The following is a 19155-nucleotide window of genomic DNA, read 5'->3' on the forward strand; positions in this document are numbered from 1 at the left end:
TCTCTTATTGCCATCAGCCAAGCATTTGGTAAGTCTTATAAATTGCTCCTCCACAGTGCTTTTTGAACATATTTCCATTGCTTTTGTGATACCTTAATAAAGCCCTTTTAGGCCTTTTGGTTCTCATGCCTCCAAGAGAGTCCATGTGAAAGAGAAAATAAAGTAAACCATATATATATATATAAGTAAATAAATAAATATATATATATATAAATAACTATATATATATATATATATATATATATATATATACATATGCATGTATGTATGTTTATGTATATTTCTTTTTTTTTTGCATCTCTTTCATTGATGCCAAAGAGTCTTCTTACTCAGCTCTGAGAGCCTGAGCAGAACCAGGCTGGTTAGCTTTGGAGCAGCAGTTGCATCTTACTGAGGAAATCTTTATTAAACTTGGCAACCCTTCATGAGAAATAAAGATTTATTATGGTGTAATTTCCCAGGAGGGATTGGCATTAATACTTGGGAAATGGGAGCAGGAGAAACAGAAGACTGGGGTTTTTATTTTGAGAACATCTTTGCATTCTTCAAGCAGTCCAAGGGAAGATGGGATCTTTCTTTTATTTGGAATAACAGACTTTTGCAATGCAGTATCATTACTGGCTGGCCTTTCCCCAGTGGGAGCCAAGCTCCATCCCTGGCTCATCTCAGCGAAACCTATTGGATTTCAAAATCCAAATTCAAAATTGGGGAGTGCTGTAGTGAGAATATCACACAAGATGAGAGAAGATCTGGGTTCTAATCATAACATGATGATCAACTGGTAGTTGTTTTTTTTTTAACTTTGTCAGATTTTTGTTCAATGAGAGTTGTGGTTCTTTGAGGAACAGATTAGAAAATGGTGATCAAATGGAAGTTAGATCAGGTTAAATCACTCAATTTAATGTAATTCAACAAACATTTTTAAAATATCTAATACATGCAAGAACTGTTACAAGCATTTTTTTTCTTTTTGGCCTTATACTGTGATTTCATTAGACTATTATCTTCCTCATTAGATTGTGAGTGCCCGAAGAGTGGGAATTGTTTTTAGTTTCCTTTATAATCCTATGATGACTAAAAACACTTTCAAAAGACATAGTTTTTTTGTGTAATTTCATCATTTTATTAGTAAGGTCAGCAGGTTATTAATTAAAAGATGATCATTTGGAGGTCACTTTTATACTTAGGATCTCTAAGAGTAGTAAGGCCATGATTTATATGCCATTTGAAGAGTAGGTGTTCCCATGGAATGGAAATGGACTAAGAGATGTAGACTATATTAAAATGAAGGTCTTGGGGTACATGACTTAGATCATCCAAATCTTGGTCAAATAGACATCGATGTCCATATCACCTGATTTAATAATAGAAAAAAATCAATCTTGCTCCAGGCCTATCTGAGCAAGCACAGTGAGCAGGAATGTACCTATCAATCCATACTTGAAATTTCTTTTATTATCTGATTAAGTCTTTAACAGAGATTTCCCATACTGGTTGGTTTCTAGAAGATTAAGGATAAAAGGGGAACACTTTGGTCCTTATACAACAATTAGTTATTAAATATAAGAGAGAAATATTCATTTCTCATATTCCCAATACTTAGCATAGTGTAATAAGAATTTAACAAATGCTTATTCATTTGTTGCCTGTAATAAACTCCCAATGGGAAAGCCTTCTCCACCAATAACAATTGGATCCTTTGAAGATCTTGGAGAAGATCTGGGGGTGCTTAGAGCACAAGTGACTTGCCTACTTATACAACCAGTATGTGTCAAAGTTAAGATTTGAACCCTAACTTCCTAATTCCAAGGCTGACACTAACTTTCTATTTACTATAATAAAATAATAATAAAAAATAACAAAATAAAATATAATAATATAATGTAATTTAATATAATATAATATAATATAATATGATATGATATGATATGATATGATACGATACGATACGATACGATATGATATAATATGATATAATATAATATAATATAATATAATATAATATAATATAATATAATATAATATAATATAATATAATATAATATAATATAATATAATAATAAAAAGGCAAAAATGAAATGGTCCTTGACCTCAGAAAGGAGTCCAGAGAATACAATATGGATCCAAAGAAGTCAACAGGAAAGAGATTTAGATCTGGAAGGGACCTTGTTTTAAAGTGGAGGAAATTGAGGCCCTGAGATTTGAAATGAAATTTATCAAGGTCACACAGTGATGATATTTGGAAGAAAGTGCTCTAATTCTAGAGATGCTCATTTTTTTTTAATTTACCTTTGACAACACTAAGTGCTTTGACTCTGAATCCAGGAAGAAAATCATAAATCCATGCACAGTAATTATACCTTTGAGTACTGTTAAAATGTGAGTTTTTATGAGTATTATTAGCAATAATTATTGACACAGATTGGCTCCTGAATCAGAGTGTGTCTTATGCCTTCCAACAACAACTTTGCCTTTCTGGTAGTTTAAATTCTCTGTCTAGCTTCAACTTCCCTATCACTCCTCAGATTGAGACTTCTTGTCAAAATTCAGTGGCCTTTCAGTTAGGGCCAATATATTTCTAGTAGCTCATTTTCCTGTCCAAAAGTATTTTGGCTTTCCTTGAATTGGAGAATTGGTGAAAGGATATGAGGCGGAATCAGAGCTTATAATTAGAGTTAAGGCCTTGGCTAGATGGTTATATCTTTGCAGAAGACCAGGGCTGTGGATTGGTATCATAAACCAACACTCTAACTCTAGCTTTGTCATTTGTTGTTCTGTCATTTTTCAATCATGTTAAAACGCTTCTATATCTCATTTGGGGTTTTCTTGGCAAAGATATGGGAATATCCTTTTCCAGTTCATTTTACAGATGAGTTAACTGAAGCAAACAAGATGAGGTGAGTTGCCCAGAATCACACAGCTAGTAAGTGTCTGAGGCTGTATTTAAACTCCAGAAGAGTCTTCCTGATTATAGGCCTGATTATTTACCCAGTGTGCCACCTAACTGCTCCAACTGTTTATCCTTGGCAACATCTCTCCATCCATCCTCTATTTTTACCTGTAAGATGAAGGGATTGGACTTGATGACCTTGAAAGTTTCTTTTACTTCTAAAACCCCATAGTTCCCCTTTAAAATGACTGGTCTTGCTGATTATTTATAGAAATGCTCTGAAAAAGAACAAAATGATAAACAAATGCAAGGTGGTATTACTATTAATGCAGTAAACCCTATTTTGCCAAGCTAAGTGGAAGCAGTGAGATCAATTTATACATACTTCAATCTCTAGAGAACTAGAACTTGGATATGATGATCATGTTATTATACATTCATAATATGTTAATTAAACAAGTATTTTTTAATTTCCTACTTCTGTGAAGCAGATACTGTGAAATTTGCTGTTTTATTCATACATGTATTTATATATGTGTACATATAATATACACATACATGTGATTATACAGTTACCTACACATATATACATGGGTATATATGTATAATTACATACATGTATATTTATATATTTCTTAAAAATAAACTGCTTTAAATTAACATTCTCTATGTTGATGCTCATATTGAAATGTTTGTTGATAATATGAATGATATCATGTTCATGATATGAAAAAGAAAAATTTATCATAAAACAATAGAAAAAACAATAACAAATGAAACAGTCCCTGAATTCAAGATGCTTAAATTCTATGGGAATGGATAGAGTGAAGGGTTAATAATATTTGTCATGTGTCCCAAAATACAAAATATGCAAAAAATAATTTTAGGTGGTGAAATGGAGGAGGACCATAGAAAAATTATGAAATTATGGCATAAAGAGATTGTTTGGAGGAAGTGGACATTTTTGTCCTAGATAAGACAAAATATAGCACTTAACAAGATACCTCCCTTCAGGAATTTGAAGGATGTCATATAGAAGAGATGTTTGCCTTGTTCTATTTGGGTCCAGAGAACAGAGCTAAAAAAAGAGGAGAATTTTAAACTTTTGAACAATTAGAACTGTTTCATATTTATCAGAGTGGGCTGTTCTGGAACATACCACATTCTCAGTCATTTGGAGAGTTCAAGTGAAATCTGGCTAACCACGTTTTGTTGTTGTCATCACTGAGTTTTTTTTTAATCATATTAAACTCTGCAAGATCCCATTTGGGGTTTTCTTGGCAAAGACACTGCAGTGGTTTGCCATTTCCTTCCCTGGCTCATTTTACAGATAAGGAAACTGAGGCAAGGGTGAAGTGACTTGTCCAGAGTCACACAGCTAGTAAATATCTTTAGATTACTTTTGAATTCAGAATGATGAGTCTTTTTTGACTCCAGGCCTAAGATTCAATCTATTGTGTACCCAAGCTGATCCAACCAATTATTAGGGATACTAAGTTATTGAACAGACTAAAATAACTTTTGACATCCCTTCTAGGAATGAGATTCTGTGTTATTTCTCATATTAACACTTTTATGCAGAGATTGATGATATCACCAATAATACAATTTGCAACCCATTCAAACCTACCTATCTAATGACATTCTTTTTCATCTTCTCCAAAATATTGAATCCAAATTATTAGAGATGTTTATGATTCTTTGGGTTGTGATGGATCAGGGTGAGTATAAATAACAATTGTTTCTGTTCTGGCTAGAAACCCTAAGGATCATCCCTTCCCAAAATGATTATTTCATAAAGGTAAATTAGGCCATCTTTTGTCTCAACTTACTTAGCCTTTAAGTACCAAATAGATCTTGCCTTAGACAAACTAAGGGGAAAGACTTTAGTTTAAGAAGGCTAATGTCTCCCATTGCATCTGCAATCAGCACCATTTATCTTGACCTATGTCTTGCCACTGAACTTTGATAATTCTGGAGGAGAGACTGAGGTTGCTTACTTTGCACAGCTCAGTTTCACTTAAATCCTGTTCACTTAAAAATCAAGACATCACCATTATGATGTCATTGTTCCTTTTTGAGAATGAAGGACAAACAACTGTCTGCAACCTATCCAAAATCCTTTGTCTAATGTCCTTCTTTTTCAAGTTATCCCAAATATTGAATCCAGATGATTACTGGCATTAGAAATTATGAGGCTACTAAGCAACTGGGTAGTTAGCTGACATGAGCAGACTGTCACACATAACCAACAAGGAACTTTGAAGAAAAGGAAAGTACCTTATCAAGGAATTTTTATGATTGTAAGAGAGGATGGGCTGGTTATCATCATGAGCAGTGGATTTCCAAAGTGTGTCATGATGCTTTTGTAATATCAGGGTAAAGTGAGAAGTGATTCTGGGATGCTGATTTAATCCCCTTCGGTTATCTTAAATATATGTGAAAAACAAAGGGGAAACCAAGAAAAGGAATTCCTCAACTTGGCCTATGAACAAAATACCAGTAGAAAAAAGGATGAAAGAAAAGTAAAGAAGGTAATAATTCAGTTTCACCTCCTTGTTCCCTGATAATTCAAATTTCTGTGCTTCTTGAGGAACAGGTAAGTTTGTCCTCAAGAGTTAAAAGGGGAGAAGGCTAATGTGGTGGCTATTGGTCAATCCTCTTACTTGTCTTAGTATCAAGGAAATAGAATTAATGCACTAATGAAACTTCATCCGCGGCTGCCAGGATAGGTATGTATCAGTTTTATATCTTTTTATGGAGCCGAAATTCAATATAGATAGCACCATTTATAGTTTCCCAGCTTTTATGAAATGCTATAAATCAGGCGACAAGTACTGCAGCTTAGACACGATGTTACACCTACATGGAAAAGGTTGGACTTAATCAGATTGTTTGAGTCCAACGCAAATGTCTCATCATTATAAATCTCACATTGGGCTCAAAGGCCTTTGGTTGACTCATTGTTTCAGTGTGTGGAAGGTTTCAACTTATGTTCTCCTTGGGGGGAATGGACGTGCATCTCTAACAATCTCTTTCTTCAGGTGGGGGATTGTCATGGCCTTTCTTGAGTTTACTGGTTCCTGGATTGGCAAAGTTGTGATTCTACATTTCCTCCTCATAGTGTTAGCTTAAAGGGCGCTTTATACAGGTGAACTTTGCTGTGGTTTGGAAAAAAATATAAATATGTTTCCTAGAAAGTAAAGAATCAACTTGACATTGGAGCTGGTATGCTGAACTTGGGTGTCAGAAAATTCTGGGTTTATATCTAACCTTTGATACTTAAAAACTGTGTGACTCTGGATAAGACATTTAAATTCAATGTGCTTCTTCCCATAAACAAATCCATACATAGCTTGCAATATATGTTAATGGGAGGTCCTGTGCACTGGTATCACAAATATATTCAATAAAAATATATGAAAAGATTCTTCTTTGCAGTGCTCAATGAAATAGGAAACCCCTATTATTTCAAAAGAAGATACTCTTCTGTTAACTGGGGATAAAAAGAATGAAATAAAATACACTTATTTCTTTCATATCACAGGGGCTGAGATGAGGTTCCTGTAACCTGGAAAATCCATATAAAATATTTTGGCCCTCTTTTTGTTTTATTTTTATGTAGCATTTTATTTTCAAAGTGTATACATAGTTTTCAATATTCACCCTTGCAAAACCTTGTGTTCCAAATTTTCTCTTTCTCCCTCCCCTTCCCCCAACTCCTTTCCTAAAATGCAAGTAATCCAATTTATATTAAATATATGCAATTCTTTTATACATATTGCATACATTTGTGTAATTATTCTATACATATTTTAAAAATTATTAAGAAAAATCAGATCAAAAAGGAAAAAATAAGAAAGAAAACAAAGAACAACCAAACAACAACATCAAAAAGATTCACACTCAGTCTCCACAGTCCTCTCTTTGGGTTCAGATGGTTCAGACCATTGGAATTGGTCTGAATCACTTTACTATTGAAAAGAGCCACATCTATCACACTTGATCATTGTATAATTCTGTTGTTACTGTGTACAGTGTTCTCTTGGTTCTACTCACTTCCTTTAGCATTGGTTCATATAAGTAAGTCTTTCCAGCCCTTACTGAAATCATCCTGCTGATCATTTCTTATAGAACAATAGCATCGAATGTAAAATTCTTACATTCTTAAATTATAACTTATTCAGCCATTCTTCAACTTATGGGCACCTACTTGTTTCTAGTTCCTTTCCTCTGCAAAAAAAAAAAAGGCCTGCTATAAATATGTTTGTACATGTGGATCCTTTCCCCTTTTTATGATTTCTTTGGAATATAAGCCCAGTAGAGACATTGCTGGATCAAAGGGTATGACAGTTTGATAGCCCTTTGAGCATAGTTCTATAGTGCTCTCCAGAATGGTTGGATCAGTTCACAACTCTAACAACAATGTAATAGTGTCCCAGTTTCCCCAATATCGCCTCCAATATTCATCATCATCTTTTCCTTTCATCTTAAACAATCTGAGAAGTTTATAGTGGTACCTGAGTTGTCTTAATTTGCATTTCTTTGATCAATAGTGATTAAGAACATGATTAAAATGGTTTTAATTTATTTATCTGAAAATTGGCTCTTCATATCCTTTGATCATTTATCCATTGGAGAATGACTTGTATTCCTATAAATTTGAGTCAATTCTTTATATATTTTATAAATGAGACTTTTCTCAGAACCATTGGATGTAAATTTTCTCCACTTTCCTGTTTCTTTTCTAATCTTGTCTGCATTGGTTTTGTTTGCACAAAAAAATAAATTAATTAACTTAATATAATCAAAATCATCTATTGTGCATTCCGTAATGTGCTCTAGTCTATATTGGCCTCAAATTCCTTCTTTTTTCATGGAGCAGAGGGGTAGACTGTCCTTTGTTCTTCTAATTTGCTTATAGTATCACTCTTTATGTCTAAATCATGAACCTATTTTGAGCTTATCATAGTATAGAGTGTTAGGTGTAAGTCAATGCCTAGTTTTTGCCATACTAATTTCTGATTTTCCCAGCAATTTTTGTGAGTTCTTTTCCCAGAAGCTGGAGTCTTTGGGTTTACCAAACATTTGATTACTCTCGTCATTGACTATTGTTTCTTGTGTACCTAACCTATTCCACTGATTGACTACTCTATTTTTTAGCCAGTACCAAATGGTTTTGATGACTAATGCTTTATAATATAGTTTTAGGTCTGGTACAGCTAGGCTACCTTCATTTGCATTTTTTCATTAATTCTAGAGGATGTTAGCACTTAAAGTGCTACATAAATACTACTAGCTGTTTTTATTATATCAAGTATTAATGATATAAGAAGAACATGATCAGTGGATAAGATAGCTATAAACATAATAAGTACTGATGTTACAAAATTAGACCTGGACTAGTAAGGCACATTTGACTTAACTTGGGAACTAGGGAAACCTAAGTTCAAATTTTGCCTCTGACAGTATCCCTGTATAACCAGGAGCAAATTACTCAGGCATTCTCAAATCACTTTTCTCATGCATAAAATTAGGATGATTATATTGAAGAAGAATGAGAGAGTATTTAAAGCTTTTAAAGATTTGCAAAGAGTTCTCCCAAGATTAGTAATTTATACAAAAGGATATAATGATAATAATGATAGTAGTAGTAGTAGTAGTAGTAGTAGTAGTAGTAGTAGTAGTAGTAGTAGAGCAGCAGCAGCAGCAGCAAGAGCAGTAGTAATACAGTAATACGTTCCTCACAGGATTGTTGTGAAGTTCAACTGTGGTCATATATTTATAAGGCACTTTGCCAACCTTAACATGCAATATAAGTGGTAGGAATTTTTGTTAACCAGAGGAGGGAGAAATCACAGAAATTGACATCAAAGAAGACAAAAACCAGTGGCAGGATACATGATAGATAGGGTAGGTAATACATACTGTAGATATATAGGTAGATATATAGACAGACAGAGAGACAGATAGGTAAATAGATGATAGATAGATAGAAAGATAGATACAAGGGTAGATATATAAATAGATAGATGAATGAATAGGTAGATTTTTATAGAAACTATAGCTAAATGATAGATGATACATGGATAGATAAGATACTGAAGATAGACAAATGGATAGATAGATAATAGATATTATAGATATATAAGAGATGATAAATATATAAACAGATAAGTCAATAGATGATGGATAGATAAATGGATAGATATACTTGGCTAGATAATAGATAGTTACTAGATACATACAGGTATGGAAATGAAGAAAGATAAAAAATGGTCAGTAAGTGAGCATGTAGAAGGGGAATCGTTGCTTAGATTATTTTTAACATAATTTTAAAACCTCATGCTTATATAGCACTATATGATTTGCAAAGTGATTTAGAAATCTCCTATTGAGACTCATAACCCTGTGAATGTGGGTCTATGAGTGTTCTTATTATCCCTGTGTTTTGTTTATTTTTAGGGCTTTGGACTTGGGTCTTTTTTCCTAATAACCATGAAATAGAAGGGCAGCTCTGGGGCTAATAGGCTGGATGCCCTCTCCTCAGTCCCTCTCTCTGGGCCTATCCATGAGTACATAGCCTTCTAGATAAACCTGTGCCTGGGATGGAGTCACTTTCTGTTTGTGTTTTCTATCCTTTAGTATAGAACTTTATGAGATCTCAAAATGCCAGAAAATCCATAAGAGCCCAGTGGCTGAGCTTGAATATCTCCATTGGAACCTGTAGCTTGCATGCTTGATCATGACTTAGCAGCCACTTTCCCCAATATCATGCCATTAAGTCAATAGGAATTAGTCAAGAATATCTTCATGTCCTCTGAAGAGGAGTTTTCAGAAAGCAAGCCCCCCCCCCCCAAGCATCCATTTGAAGTGAATAGACTGTGAATGCTTGAGGGATTGGGGATGGATTGGTATTCCTCCTCTTCACTGGCAATTCCTCTGTTAAATTTATGCATCTTGTCTCTCCAAAAATTGTTTTAATTTCATTTTTGGATTTCTAGGATCTAGCAGTTCTGTATATGATAGATATTTGGTCAACTTTTGTTGATTGACACTCATTCTACATTGATATTAATTCTTCCCATTTTGCAGATGGGACAATGGAGAATTTGTGAGTTGAGTAGAGATGGGAATTAGAATGAATGCATATCTTTTGACTCTGAGAGGTCTAGACTCTTATTCCTGGCTTGGAATCAGATGGAAAATTAACATTTCTTGAACAATACGCAGAATCTTAGTTGTATGAATGTTCCCTCTCTATATGTAAAGGCCTCCAACTTGGGATGCTTGCTTGCCAGAAGAGTGATGGCCTTTGGGTTATACATCACCGAGAATGTTTCCGCTTCTGATATAAAGTACACCTCCTGTATGAAGTTCCATCACAGTTATGATGTATCTCTACATAGAAACACATTGGGACCAAGCTATCTTGGCGTGAATTTATGTTGGATATTCCTAACTCAGTGTGGCTCAGCTTGATATATTTGCTAGACCCCTGTAGTCTAAAATGCAGACAGCCACTTGTCTTCAAGGATATTTTTTTAAAAAATGATCTTGATTCATAAAGCAATCCTTTCTCTTTTTCACTTTAGGATCACCTCTTCCTGAGAGGTATAGTGATGCAATGGAAAAAATGATAGCTTTGGAATTAGAGAGCCTGGATATATATGTTAGCTCTCTTCCTATGACACTTTGGGCAAGTATCATTTCACCTCTTGGCTCAGTTTCCCTAACTGTAAAATTGATGGAGTCAGACTAGATGGCTCAAAAATTTTTATATAGCTCTAAATTCATGATCTTATGAGTTTATAAGGCCTCAAAACTTTTTTCAATTTATCTAATATTTGTTATATACCTGTATAGTGTATTGCAAGTTAGATAGTACAGTGATAGAATACTGAGATTGAAGTCAGGGAGATCCATCTTTCTGAGTTCAAATATGATCTCAGACACTTATTAGTTGTATGACTCTGGACAAACCACTTAATTCTGCCTCGGTATCTTTGTATGTAAAAGGAACTGGAGAAAGAAATGGCAAACTACTCTCATATCTGCTAAGAAAAAATCCCAAATTGGGTCAAGAAGAGTTGGACACATTAAAATGACTGAATAACAATAAGAAATATAGTTCAAGCATAACACTGAAGATATAAAGACAGAAATAAAAATCTCTGTCACTGGTGATTTTATATTATACTGGAGGAAACCACACGGACAAAATAAATGATAATTATATGCAAAGTAAATCAGAAATGATTTCAACAGAAAGAGCTTCATCATACCTGGGAGAATGGATATAGCAGAAATAATCTAAAGACTATTTTGTAGGAGGAGGTTTTTATCATGGTCAGGGTTTTTTTTTTATCAAGGTTAGACTACATAGTTATGAACATAACATGACTTGAAAATCACTGAGAAGAATCCATTGACCTTAATATTTTCCTCCCTCCTCACATATTTTCTAAAATATTTAACATTTCCACCATTAGTTGATATTTGCTATAATTGTCTTATTATTGTTTTTGCTTTCTGTAAGATTTTCACTAATTAAAAATCTAATTAGTTAAAATATTAGTGTTTTACTTGACTTTATCAACACATTTACCCATTAATACTCCCCAAAGTTAGAATTTCAAAACTAGAAGGGACAGTAGATCTCATCTAACCTAACTTTTCCATTTTACAGAAAAGGAAACTGAAGCCAGTAGAGGGGAAGTGACTTCCTCTCATATTTCTAAGTTTCCTAGCTCAGGTTCCAGAAGAATTGACACATCCTAAAAATATAGATTTAGAGCTGGAAAGGACCTAATTTAATTTATCATTTTACAGTTTAGGAAATTGAGTCCTCCAAAAGTAAAGTGACTTGCCTAACTTCACACAGGTATATCCAACATTCAGACTCCTGTCATTTGAGTACAAAGCCTGAGCTTTTTCTATGGCTTACATGGGGGTAGAGAAGAGACTAAGAAAGTCCAGAATTTAGGGCTATATTTGTAGGAAGTATGACATTCTAGGGTGAGACATTGAGTTAGGGTTTTCAAAGCCCTGGATGTCAAAGGTCTTGTGATGACTAATGAAAATAACCATTAATTGAGTCACCATATATATGCTAGACACTGACCGTGGTGCTGAAGAAACAAAGATTAAAAATAATGACTCCTGTGCTCAAGGAGTTTATTCTCTTTTGGATTTGGATGGATGAAGCTCGTATAATCTGCATCTGTCAAGGTATTATATCCCTAGTATTGGGTTTGAGGAAAAGTGTATCCCCTTTCTTCAGTGATATAGTAGAAAGTACATTGATTTTGGAGTCAAAAGACTGGCCTGCCTCCATTACTTATTATCTTTCTGAGCTTTGGTGTTTCACTTACGTAAGTATTCACTCTAAATTTACAGGTTCTACTTTTAGAGGATACCCAGCAAGGGAGATTACAGCATCTTCTTTCTCAGAACTAGGTTTTCAGAAAATCACAGATAACAATGATAATGACCAAAATAGCTGCTCTGAGTCGCTTCTTTTTCCAGCAATGGGAAGGACTTGGTGAAATCAGTCAGGAATTGGCATGCATCATGGCACATTATCTCAGTCTCTCATTGTTCCTGGTCCCTTGCATCTCCCATTGATCATTACCTCCCTTATAAGTACAAGCCTGAGCAAAAATAACATGCATGAGTGTGTTTTTATGTGATGACATGTTACCTTTCTCAGAAACACAAGTTTTATTGATTTGTACCATGTAAAAAAAGAAATAGGAAAAGGGGGGGAAGCCACCAGTCTCCAAAAAAATCAATATAATTTTCCTCCTTAAAGTTGTATTTCTTCATCTTTGAAACTGGAAATTCTCACCAAGACTCAAGAGATAGAAGCCTCCCTCCCCTTCTCTCATCTTCAACAAACCTAAGAAAGTGAATTGCCCCTTGGTGTTTAGTATCACTTTTGTACTTCGGGGCTCTTGTGGTAACATATGATAGCTGTGAAACTGTTTATCTTGTGTCTGTGTTGGTCACTGGGGGAGAGGTCTGAGGAAAATTGGTTTCAACAAATAAAAAGAGTACTGGCAGTAACTCTAGAGTCAGAAGACCTGAATTCTAGTTCTGCCTTTTTAAAATTTTGTGACTTTGGATAAGTCATTTAATCCTACTTGGATTTAGTTGTTTCCAATGGACCAGGTAGTTTGGATGCCTTTTTTAAAAAAAGCTTTGCGTTCTATAAGAAGTTTTTGTCTTCTGTGTGCTCCTTCACTCCAGATCCCTTGATGATAGGAACATCATATCTTCATGGCACAGAACAGGGTCATCAGGGTCACCAAAAATGTCTTCACCCATTTCAACAAAGCCCACTCCTATTAAAGATGCCATGGCTTGTTTTGAGCAGACTGAGACCCATTCAGAGAATCACTGTGGGCTCTCTAGGAAAGCAGATAACTCATTTACAGCAACAGGAAGAAATTCAATGAAAATGGTAGATATGGGTTCTTTTGGAAGGAAACTGTGAGGTATTTTATAGGTGAGATTCAAGGAAAAAAAACAAACAAAAAACAAAACTGAGATCTAGAAAATAAAAAATGATTTCCCAAGAAAAGGGAATATTTGAGCTCAGCTTCTATGAATCTAAGTTCATTTCTCTTTTCCACTCTTCCGTGGCATATTATTTATTTTACAACTTAAATATTTCCAGAATAAAAAGAAAATGAAACAGAAGGTTTTGGGAAAATAAAAAGAAATTGAGAATAAAATTGGGAGAGGGTGATAAAATTCTGGCTCTCAGCTTGAGAAAGAGATGTATTCAAGTTTTGCCTCTGATATCCAGAATGTCCCAAAAGTCTCAGTGCAGTTTTAAGCAAATTGTACTAAGACTTATGAGACACCTTATTAGCTTTATGCTCATGAATAAATCATATACTCTGAAAGCCTGAAATCTGTCTAAAATAAATAAACAAAAAAAATCAACCAATCAATCAAATAAATAAGTAAATGAGTCAATACAATCTAACCAATAATCCCCCTCAAAAAAAATTAACCTTAATTTCTGGAACAGGTGCTAGTGAGAGGAGAGAGAGCAGGCATTCTGCTTCATATTTTTTTTATTTGAAAGCAAGAGACAATAGAGAGCAGGTAGACAGTGGATAGATAGGGTACTAGCTCTGGTCTCAGGTAGATGCATTTCTCTGAGTTTAAATCTGACCTCTCCCAATATTCCCCTCCAAAATTTTTTTTGAAATGTCTCAAACAAAATTTGGAGAAGCAGAGCCAACAAAAGGTCAGAGGGAGACTTTTTCTAGGCTAAGACAACTTAGAAAGGAGAAGTCTGTAATGCTGGGGTGGGTGCAGCTCCAAGAGCTCAGAAAGAATACCAGTGGTGACCCTGAGAGCAAAGAAACTTTAGCAGTTCTTAGCCCAGAGATGTTAAGAGACTGAAAAACTGATCAAAAAGCGATTACAAGGTGAGTACTGGATACATGTGGGATTGCTTGGCAACTCTATTGTGAATGAGCAGTTTTGGGTCATAGTTGCAAAGCAGAGAAGAACATTTGTGAATTACCATAAGGCAACAGAGGCCCTGGTTGCAATTTTATGTCCATGAAAGACATTTGTGTTTGGAGTTGCAACAGAAGAGGGGCCATGATCAAAAAAAGAGCCTAGACATCATCTTTCAAGAAATCATAAAAAAAAAGCAAGCAAAGCAAAACAAAACACAACAAAACAAAACAAAAAAAACTTCAATACCATAGATTCAGAGGGTAACATAGAAATAGAATCCATCAATAACCTTCTGAAAAAAGATCCTCAAAATAAAACTTCCAGGAATATTATAGCCGCATTCCTGAACTCCCATGTCAAGTAGAAAATATTGCAAACATCCAGAAAGAAGCAATTCAAATTTCATGAAACTACAATTGGGATCACACAAGACTTAGCACCTTTCATGCTAAAAGAACAGAACTCTTGGAATGTGGACTTCCAAAAAGCAAAGGAGCAAGAAAAACAATCAATAATCACCTACCCAGCAAAACTTAAAAATAATATCTCTAAGTAAAAATTATTATTTAATAAAATAGAGGACTTCCAATAATTCCTGATGAAAAGATCAGACTTAAATAGAAACTTTATATTCAAACCGAAGATGCAAAAGAAACATAAAAAGGAAAATATGAAAATAATCATAAGAAACTAATTGAAAGTAAGCTGTTTATATTTCTATATAAAAAGATGATATGTGTAACTCTTAAATACTTTATCATCATTAGAATAGTGAGAGTATACACAAACTGATTACATTGAGTTAATTATATAGAGATAATGTTAAAAAAAATAACATGCAGGGGTGAGAAAGAAAGATGCATTAGAGAAGGGCAAAGGCAGCAGCTAGATGATGCAGTGCATAAAGTATTGGCCCTGAAGTTAGGAGGACCAGAGTTCAAATCCTGCCTCAGACACTTAACACATATTAGTTGTGTGACACTAGGCAAGTCACTTAACTCCAATTGTCTCACCAAAAAACAAAATACACACACACACACACACACACACACACACACACACACACACAAAGAGAAGGGATAAGGGAGAAATAAAATGGGGAAAATTATCTCACTAAAGGAACATGGAAAATCTTTTGTAGTGGAGAGAAAAATAGGAGAGTGGTGGGCATTGTTTAAAACCTCACTTTCATTGAAATTGTTTCAAAGAGGAGATAATAAACACACTCAATTAGCTATAGAAATCTATTTTACTCAATAGTGAAATAGAAGGGAAAAGAGATAAGAGATCTGGAAAGGGCTAATAAGGAAAAGAACAGATTGGGGAGGCCATGGTCAGATACAAGACTTAATTTTGGGAAAGGAGAGAATAGTAAAAGGAAAATGTGATAGAGAGGAATGAACAATTAGTGATCACAAGTATGAATGCAAATGAGATGAGCCAAGTCATAGAATGGAAGTAGATAACAAAATGGATTGAAAACCAGAATCCAATATCCAAAGTTAAAAAGACACATTTGGGGCAGACTAACACATACAGAGTTGAAATGAAGGATGGTACAATCTATTACACTTTAGCTAAAGTGAAGAAGGCAAGGATCTCAGACAAAGAAAAAGCAAAAATAAACTAATTGAAAGAAAATCAGGGAATACGTTTTATTAAAAGGTATCATAGCCAATGAAGGAACATCAAAATTTTATAGCAAGTTTTTCTGATAAAGACCTCATTTCTCAAATATATATTGGGTACAGAACTTAGATAAATTTAGAAAAATAAAGCCAACTGATAAATGATCAAAAGACATAAAAAAGCAGTTTTTCAAAGAAATCAAATTTCTAGTTATATGAAAAATGATTTAAACAATTATTGATTAAAGAAAGGAACATTAAAAAAAACTTCTGGGGTATTATATCACACATATCAGAAATGACAAATACTAGAGGTGATGTAGGAAAATAGGTACATTAACTATTGGTGGAAGAGTGAATTGATTCAAACATTCTGGAGAACAACCTAAAACCGTGTCCAAAAGTTTAGAAAACTGAGCATATCCTTTGATCAAGCAATACAATTAGTAGGAGATAGTAAGAGATAAAAAAGAAAAATAGAAAAATATAGCAATTCTTTTTATGGTGGCAAAAAATAGGGAATTGAGGTGGAGCTCATCAATTGAGGAATGGCTGAATAATCAATGGCATATGATTATGATGGAGTACCTTTGTGGTATAAGAAATGACAAGGGGGAGTGTTTTCAGAGGGAAAATATGCAAAACCTATACATACTGATGCCAAATACAATGAAGAATTGGAAGATCATTGTTCACAATAACAGTTATGTTGTGACCATGATCATTGTGAAAGGCTTGGCCATTTTATTTGGTACAATGATTCAAGAAAATTCAAAAAGAATTATGATGAAAAACTTCTACCCACCTCCAGAGAAAGAACTGATGATCTGAACACATTGAAGTATAATTTTCTTGCTTTTTTTATTTTTTGCAATATAGCTATTAGGCAAATATGCTTTTCATGATTTCAAATGTACAATTGATGTATTGTTTGCTTTTTCAGTAGGTTGGGGAAGACTTGGATGGAAAAAGGTAATATGGAATTCAAAATTTAAAAAGAAAAGGTTAAAATAAAATAAATAAATATTTACTTTAATAAATAAATAAAATATAAAAAGACAAAAAAAGAAACTAAAGAGCTGTCAAATAGGGAGAGTAGTAAAATACATGGGTGTTGTGATGTAGGCTCCTAGACTTGCCATTTACAATGAAGAGGGAAGCTTTTAACATTACCATTTCAATTAAAATTGGATTTTGAAACCCTGTGTTTCTGGGATCAGCTACTGAATCTTGAAACACAAGAGTTTATTAAAATGTCCAGTTCTGATGAAGCAAGACTTTCCCTTGGAAAACACAGGGGTAGGATGAGGCTGTGTTCCTATAGCTTAAGTGGATTCTGTAGACAAACAGAAGACAGCTCACTCAAAAAATGATTTGTTTTTCATTTTTTTAGCAATGATGACGATAACACAAATATTTTAAAGTATTTACAAAGCTTTTGAAATGTATGAATTCATTTAATTCTGACAACAATTCTATGAAGAACTATTATTATATTTTACAGGTAAGGAAATTGAGAAATGTTAAGTAACTTACCCAGGGTCATTCAGCTACCAAGAGTCTGAGACAAAACTTCAATTTTTCTACCTAACTCCAAGTACTATAGTCTATCCATTCACAAAGTTCAGGGTAAGTGCTTTATAAATGCTCACTAGATTGGATTCTTTTTCTATGTTAACTTCTACATAAAGTAAGAAATGGGAAAATGGGAAATTGTTAAGTATTTGTTAGAAACTGGATTCCCCCGGGGGGGAGTATCGAGGGGAATGGGGTAGAAAGTCATCCCCTTAAAAAGCATGTCATAAAATTTGGCCCATGACTTTTTCTCATGAATTTTAGATACTTTTGGGCAAAATAGAATGTCATTCTGATTTCATCACATGCATCTTATACTTTATGCACTATGAATTGCTTCCCTGACTTTTATCACATCCACCCACACTATTACCCCATTCTCTCCTCCCTTTAATGGCTAAATTCCTTGAGATGGGTATCTCCAAAAGGTATCTCCATTTTTTTTTCTCTTTCCATCTCCTCTTAACTCTCTACAGAATGGCTTCCAATTTCATCATTCAACTGAAACTGTTCTGTCCAAAGTTACCAATTATTTTTTAATTGGCAGATCTAGTGACTTTTTTGCCTTTCTATTCTATTCCTTATTGCCTCTACAGCTTTTGATACTTTTGATTATTCTGTTTTCTTTGATACTCTTTTCTCTTTAGATTTTGATGATATGACTATTCTAGTTTTCCCCTTAACTTTCTGACTACTCCTCAGTCTTCTTTGCTAGATTTTCATACAGGCCATGCACACTAACAATAGAAATCTCCAAAGTTCCATCTTTTTTTGGTGATATTTGGCGATTTCATCAGCTTTCATCATTTCTATTCTGATGATTCTCAGATCTACTTATCTATCCCACATTTTCATCCCACCCTCCAATCTTACAACTCCAACTGCCTATTGGGCATCTTGAAATGGATAATATCTTAAAATCAACATGCCCAAAATGAAACTCATCATCCCCCCAAATCTTCTTCTCTGCCAAAAATTTTTTATTATTAATAGCCCTACCATTCTCTCAGTCACACAAGCTTGAATTCTAGGTGTCATTCAGGACACCTGACACTCCTGACACTCTTTTACTCCCCCATCCCCATATGCAATCTGTTGTCAAGACTTCTTCTCTGACAACATTTATACACACACACACACACACACATACACACACACACACACACACACACACACACACACACATATATATATATATATATATATATATATATATATATATATGTGTGTGTGTGTGTATATATATATATATATATATATATATGAAAAAACACACACACTTACCCTTAGTACCTCATCACTTTATCACCTGAACTATTGCCTTTTGGTTGGTTTTCCTGACTCAAATCTCTCTTCCCAATCCATCTTACGCTCAGTAGTAAAATTTTTTTCCTAAAATGAATATCTAGCCATGTCACTCATTTTACCTCACCCTCTGATGTGGTAATGAAGGTACCAAAAGTAATAATATGAAATAGATTTGGAAGAATATAATTGTAAAAGAATAGTATGAGATAGTGTTTGGTCAATTTGTCTGAGATATCCATCACAGGTTATGAAGGTTTGCCATTTATTTGC

This window comes from Sminthopsis crassicaudata, chromosome 3 (genome assembly GCF_048593235.1).
Source record: "Sminthopsis crassicaudata isolate SCR6 chromosome 3, ASM4859323v1, whole genome shotgun sequence".
Classification (NCBI taxonomy): Eukaryota; Metazoa; Chordata; class Mammalia; order Dasyuromorphia; family Dasyuridae; genus Sminthopsis; species Sminthopsis crassicaudata.